This window comes from Stigmatopora nigra, chromosome 4, assembly GCF_051989575.1.
Source record: "Stigmatopora nigra isolate UIUO_SnigA chromosome 4, RoL_Snig_1.1, whole genome shotgun sequence".
Classification (NCBI taxonomy): Eukaryota; Metazoa; Chordata; class Actinopteri; order Syngnathiformes; family Syngnathidae; genus Stigmatopora; species Stigmatopora nigra.
The window spans coordinates 15,635,278-15,643,367 of record NC_135511.1 but is presented as its reverse complement, the minus strand read 5'-3'; positions in this window follow the sequence as shown (position 1 = coordinate 15,643,367).

Genomic DNA, 8,090 nt, shown 5'->3' with positions numbered 1-8,090 from the left:
ATAAATCACATGCATTTAATTGTGGGGGTTGTGTTTGATTTCCCAGGTGTTGGCAAAAGAGACTCAAGGAGAATCTTGGGAAATAAATCATTGGGAAATTAAATCAAGGGCCAAGAGTTATTAAGAAGGCACCACCGTATTACTGTTGCATCACATTGGTCGCGTCTACTTTGTGATTTTGCATCAACTAAAAGTTCATAAACTCAAAAGTACTTTGCCGTAGAAGAACCCTTTATTGCAATTGAAAAGTCATTCACTAAAAGATGGATTCAAAGTAAACCATGTCTTACATTGACTCACCTTGTCTTAGATAATGTTATTTAAATGATAGATGGCTTCAGAATTGTAATCATTTGGGAATGTTAACATCCATTTTCTTGTAGTATTGATGAACAAAGTGGCTTGCTTTAAAGGTCTAAAAATTGAATTGAACTGAATGCTTTTGAATTGAATTGAATGCTTTTGAATGTAATTGAATTGATTTGAATGCTTTTGAGTTGAATTGAATTGATTTGAATGCTTTTGAATTGAATTGAATGCTTTTATTGTCCTTATACAATTATAATGAGATTTTATGGTCGTTATACAAGTAGATTGAAATTTAAAGCTTCACCAAAAAGTGCATACTAAGTAGTCACATAATAAGTAGTCACGTACTAAGTAGTCACATAATAAGTAGTCAAAAACATAAGTAAGTAGGGAAGCTCACAAATAACAACAAACAAACCAATAAATAATCTGTAAATAATAATAAGTATTGGTACAAAAATGATTAAAGTGGTTGTGGCAGCCTATGTTGCAATACAAGATAACCCTTGATTAGGTCCTTATTAATTATTCATGGTTATATTGGTTACTTTATATTTTACAAGCCTTCAAAAATAAACAAGCTTGGAATTGCCCAACGAGCCCCATTTTCAATTTCAAAATATTGGTCACATCAGAGTATTAAATTATTCTCTAATATTTACTGCATACATAATAAGCTTGGCTTTAAATTAATTATTCGATTCAATATATATATATATATATATATATATATATATATATATATATATATATATATATATATATATATATATATATATATATATATATATATATATATATATATATATATATATATATATATATATATATATATATATATATATATATATATATATATATATATATATATATATATATATATATATATATATATATATATATATATATATATATATATATATATATATATATATATATATATATATATATATATATATATATATATATATTCAGAAGTTGCTAAAACTGGAAAAACTTTATTCGTGTATACAAGTCAGGACATGGATATTTCAACCACTTATTGATGGCAATCGACGTCTAATCCCTTTCAACTGTACTCATTTCACCCTTATATTCTTTTGAAACACACTTTCTAGAAGATCCCAGTCTTATACGTAACAGAAAAAAGGTAAAAAAACTTCTCCCCTTTGAGAGTTTACTGTCTCCTGTAACAATGGCGCTAACACACATTAGCATTCAAATGGATTTTTACAGGTGACACTTGGCTCACAAAAGGTAGCATAATAAAGAAAAGCTGTTTTGTAAAAAAAAAAGAAAAAAAAGAGGGACACAGCAAACTTTCCTTTCCTTCATACTCCACTAACTCCACTTTCACTCATCTTTAATCATTTTAATTTCACAGACAGGAATTCATTACTTTGACCAGGTAGCTGGAAGGAAGTCAATGTTAGGACGTTTAGAATCAAAGAAAAGTGGCTGCAATTTTCACTCTTGAGATGAAGGCAAGAAAAAAAAAATCTTGTCTATCTTGTGAACTAATTTTATTGAATTTAAGAAGCAGTCATCCTTGAAGAAAAAAAAAAGCCTTTCTGGTTGGGTGGCAAGTAAAAAAAAAAAAGATAAAAGCAGTGGCCTGTCATGGAATGAAGAAACATTTCAACCGCTAACCTTTTCCAATAATAATTTTGGTACCGATTAAAGAAGGAGCACAAATAGCCACAAACATGAAATGGAAGCATTTCCTCAAGAGCAGAATCAACCAAAAAATTCAGTTTTGATTGACACTGTGAAGAGAAATTAATTGAATTTATGACAGCTGTGGTTCATATTTTTTAATTGATTTAACCCTTTCAAAGGCAGCAGTGCTAACCACAATGCATTTAAAAGTTGCCATTGAACAACTTTAAAACCTTATTGCGATACTTTTCTATTTTTTCCATTGTTTTTTTTTGTTTTAGGACAACTATAACCATTTTTGTCATTTGCTATTATGCATATTTTGATATAGGATTTATTTATGGATATATATATATATATATATATATATATATATATATATATATATATATATATATATATATATATATATATATATATATATATATATATATATATATATATATATGTATATATATATATATATATATATATATATATATATATATATATATATATATATATATATATATATATATATATATATATATATATATATATATATATATATATATATTTGGACAACGTCGACGGGCCGGATTAAAAGGCCTAGTGGGCCGTATGTGGCCCGCGGGCCGTAGTTTGCCCACCATTGGGCTAGCTTCTCGTGACGCAATTCTTGCCGCAATATTTAGCCGAGGTTGTCATGGATTGTCGTATTAAAAATGAGTTAGTCTTGTTTTGGTGCTGGAGAATGGCGTGGTTTTGGAAAAAAGCTTTAGCACGTAGCACATTATCACCCGCTATCAATCAGAGTTTTACATTTTAATCTATGGGGGAAAAAATATTACAGCTTGACAAAACCATTCTAATTTTTGGCTGCCTGTTAATATATGAGATGCACATTCAGTGTCTTCTTTTTCATTTTTATGAGGTGTCAAGTGAGCCCGCTTAAGATCAACTCACATGAAATGGGAGCATTTAAATGAATTGGAATGATGGGTGATGAGTATGTTAATACTTGAGTCCTTTTTTTATGTTTATGTTTCATATGTACTCTTAACGGATGCACTTTTTTATATGTATCCTATCTTGTGCTGACCCGGCCCCCATCTGTCAAATTTTTAAAGTCAATGTGGCCCCCCCCCCGGGCCCAAAAGTTTGCCCACCCCTGTGTTAGCCTTTACTGGGAAGCTAAAGAAAGTTAAGGTTATTGACGGATATCATTTAAAGCTCAGTCTGAATTTTTTAGCTTCATTTAATCGTGATGGACAAACTACTTTGACGGTTAATCAAGTCTGCACTGTGTTGGAAATGATTATGCAAATGATATTTTCCTTAATTGTCAATCAATAAGACGGGAAGCATTCACTTCTTGGAGTAGATGATAAGAAAATAGCAACGGGAAGTCAGATGGTTTAAGATTGTGCACCTTTAAATAGACTTTTCTTTGTGAGTTGTCAATTTTAATACAGGATTTGATGATTTATTTTAGGGTTTTGGATTTGAAAGGTGGTTATTTATTTTTGTATTATTTATTTATCTTTTCAAGTTGAAACAGAATGGTTTGGTTTTAAAACAAAATAAGAGTAAAATAAAATAAAAAATACCGTATTTTCAGGACTATAAGGCGCACTTAAAAGTCTTAATTCTTCTACAAAATAGACATGTAATCCAGTATATAAAAATAAAATGTATCATTCATTGACGGTGCGCCTTAAAATGTGGTGCGCCTTATAGTCGTGAAAATACGATATTTTCAAATTTCCACTATTTTTTTAGGAGACACTTATTTTGAAAACAAATCAAAAACACATTCATCTCTAATAACTTTATTAATGGAATCAATCACAAGCTTTCAAATTTCAGATATCCATTAGTTTACAATGTGCTTTTCTTCTTCAATACATGAAATATTATTTTTTTTGCCACATATCCAAACTATCAGCATTCAATTCCATTAAGTTAAAAATAGAATTTGTCTTTTGCTCACCAGGCCGAATGCAATCCACCTTCATTGATTACACCTGCAAAGGACTTCGTTAAAAGTAATGAATGCCTATTGATTTTTTCCCCAACATCATATAATGGAAAATAAAACAATGACAATAAAACTTTATGTCGCATCTATAACGGCTTCTCATAACTGCCACATTGGCTTCATTTTACCTTCTAAATTAGTCACCTTTGGCAAATACCAGCATGCATTGCTGCAAAAAAAAAAACGGGTACACAGTGACACATGTAAATCAAAATGTTCCGCCTGCCAAGTGAGCGAACGCCGGCCCCTCACAGCCGGACTTAACGGGAACAGGGGGGGAAAACCAATCATATTTTTGGATTTCTGCCGGCAAGATGTTTGCAATTGTGTTTGTTTTTTTTTTGTTCTTGTTTTCGCTGTCTACGCAAAGATCCTTCCATCAACACAAAAACATTTTCCAGTTCAGAAATGACAGCATAGACCAGGGGTGTCAAACATACGGCTTGCGGGCCGGATCCAGCCCGTCTGGTGGTTTGGTACGGCCTGGGGAAGAAAGCTGCATTGTATAAAAAAAAATATATATGAATTTTCTTAAATTTGTAGTTCCTGTATTATCCGCTAGGGGGCTAAGTGTTTTAGTACGTGCAGACAACGTGAATTGACATTTATTTATGTTCTTACTGTCTTTTCACGACTATAAGGCGCACTTAGCAGTCTTAAATGTTCTCCAAAATAGACAGGGCGCCTTGTAATTCAGTGCGCCTTATATATGGAAAAAACAGAAAACCAAAAACGAAAACCACCACTGTTGGATATCAAAAAAACCCACAAACGCCTGAACGGAAACAATACTGTTAAATATGCAGATGCCATCTTAGTTTACAAAATCTTCCACCATATAGCTCCTCCCCCACTGCAAGATTTTATACAAAAAAATCCAAAACATCAACAATGGCTGGCTATAGAGGTGACTGTGTATCATACCTGGAAGTCAATAGCAATTACCGTATTTTCACCACTATAATGCGCACTTAAAGTCTTACATTTTCTCCAAAATAGACAGTGCGCCTTATAATACAGTGCACCTTATATATGGAAAAAATGCCATTCATTGAGGGTGCGCCTTATAATGCGGTGCGCCTTATAGTCGTGAAAATACGGTATGTTATTCTCTTGTTCATAATATATTGTTCATAATGTAAAAGGAAAATTCTTTTTATAAACATTTTGATAATTTACTCATTCTTTGCACTAATTATTAGTATTAGTAACTAATACAAAGGAAAAAAGTGGGCTTATTGTTAGTTCTATGTCATTTTGCAATGGGTTTACTAGTCCAGCCCACTTGATCTCAAATTAAGCTGTATTTGGCCCGCAGACCAAAGGGAGTTTGACACCCCTGGTATAGACGAAAAATCAAAACCCCCCACCCTACCCCATCAAGCCCCGCCCCCATTCTATTTCCCACTGTTGCATTTGTACCTTGTTGTCATTCCGTCAATACCATACACCACTGCAATATTTCACCCAAAACCAATAACCTCGATAATAGTCTCCAAGATGCAGACCACGACTCTCTAATCAGCATTCTTGTTTTGGCTTACACGCAGCAAAAAAATATATAAATAAATAAAAAAAACAGGGGAAAATTGCTTTTCATCAGTCACCAAATGACAAATCACACAGTAATTACAATAGGTGTCAAACTGGGATCAGCAAATCATTTATACGCTTGAGTGAATTTTCTTTGGAAATGTTCCCGTTGGTCTTTGCCAGAAACTCCTCGGGAAAGATGCAAACATCGCTCAGTGACCAAATAACGTCTGTCAAAACAGACATCGGGACCAGACGCAAATGGGCCTTCTTCACAAACTAAAAACTCAAAAAAATAACGATACGCAGATGCGGTTCTGGTTAATTTTGCGCCCTGGGGTGACAACTCTCCTACCCCACCCGCACACACACTACTTTAACGTACAAACACAGGAATATTATATTGTTCATGTTATTTATGTTTATCAAGTATACACATTAATGCAAATGTAGGTCTTATTTTCTACTGGATTATTTTTGATACAAAATTGGAACCAATATAAGCATAAACTGTGCCAACGTAGAAACACACTCACTGTGAACCACAAAAATAAATCAATTAAAGTCATAACATAAAATGATCATCATTTGAATCCAATCCAGACTATAGAAGCGGTTTAACGTTTTTATTTTTATCATGTTTAATTTTTTCTTGGTGATTTAATTAAACTTGAAACTTGACTCTTGGCTTTTAGGGATGTAAAATAATCAACCGCATCGTAAGAAAAGTTAAAAAAGTTAAAGTAAGATAAAAAATGTATTGCCCCATTTTAGAGCAGATGCAGTGACACTTTACTGCCACTAGGTGAAAATCCCATAGCCCCTCTACAAATTCTGTCAAATGGTCCATGCCACTATTTTGACTGTAAAATCTATACCCGCATCATAAGAAACTTATTAAAGTAAAAAAAAATATTCCCCCATTTTTAGATGCAGTAACACTGTACTACCACTAGGGGAAAGCCCATAGCCCCTCTACAAATTAAGTCAAATGGTCCATGCCACTATCTTGAATGTAAAATCATCAACCCCATCATAAGAAATTTATTAATTGATGAACCTAACAGTAAGAAAAACAAATATTGCCCCCTTTTAGACATGATGCAGTGACACTTTACCGCCACTAGGGAAAAAAACCCATAACCCCTCTACAAATTCCGTCAAATGGCCCATGCCACTATCTTGAATGTAAAATCATCAACCCCATCATAAGAAATGTATTAATTGATGAACCTAGCAGTAAGAAAAAAAAACATTGCCCCCTTTTAGACATGATGCAGTGACACTTTACTGCCACTAGGGGAAAACCCATAGCCCCTCTACAAATTCAGTCAAATGCTCCATGCCACTATCTTAACCTGGAAATGCAGAATACTCTTCTAGACAACTCACAATATGTTTTTTTTTTTTTTTTTTAAATCTGCCCTCCCCCCCCCCCCCCTCCCCAAAAACAGATTGAGCCCTGGGCGATGGCCCACATTGCCCATAGCAAAAACCAGCCCTGATGATATGCATGGCAGCTGGATGATAAACCACATGTGTCGTAAACTGATTAACTGTACAAGTCGTGGCTCACCCAAAAGAGGGGATGGAGGAATAGGTTTGGGGGGGTTGGGGGGGCTTGGAGGTATTGCCTTTTTATAGAATTCACATGCCGGAGCATCAGTTAATCCTGCCTGACTCAACACATGCCCACGTGTCCCCTCTGCAGGTTATCCCAGAAAGACGTGGGTGGGTGGAAGGAGACGGATGAAGGTGGGTGAGTATAATGTCTTCCTATTAGCCTAACAGGCTTGCCTTGTAACATCCTCCTTTGCTTTTGGCATCTGGGATTTTTTGTTATTTTTGTTTTTTGGGGGGAATGAAGAATCGTAGAGTTCTCCTAAATAGAGCAGCTGTTAGAACACGAGTGACCCACATTTAGTTAATACAATTGTCAGTGTTATTAAAGTCCCACCATCACCTCCGGGTGTTCCTAACCGAATTAGATAGAGCTACGATTTGTAGTGCTTTCTTTTGTAAAAAAAACAAAACAAAAAAAACAACCAAAAAGTGCAGAAATACAATTGGAATCCCATTTTGCTGAGAATACAGTCATTTATTGGAAAGTAGGCTTTTTAAAATGGCTCTGGCACCCCGCATTTTTGGTAAATTTATTAGTTTTATCACCAAAAATACGTGTTTTACCTGCAGATACAATGATTTTTTTTAAAGATCAAATAGAAGTCGATAAAAAACTTTTTTTTTATCAAAAAATATTGCAAAGATTGTTTTGACCAATTTACAAATGTGATTGGCTAGCAACCAAAGCAGGCTAATGCTCAATCTTGGCTGGGATAGGCTCCAGCACCCTCTTTAACCTCAGTACGGACAATAAATGGAATTAAATTTTGGATCTTTGTTAGTCTGGAGCTTTTATTTTGGAAGATAAGATACTAAAACTCCTGATTGAGGGCTTTTAAATACATTTATGAAGTCAATACTCTTGTCTGTGTGATTAAAGTCAAAAGAAGAAAAATATGCCATCATTTTAATATGCGTCTTCACGTACTGTGAAATGTTCATCCCG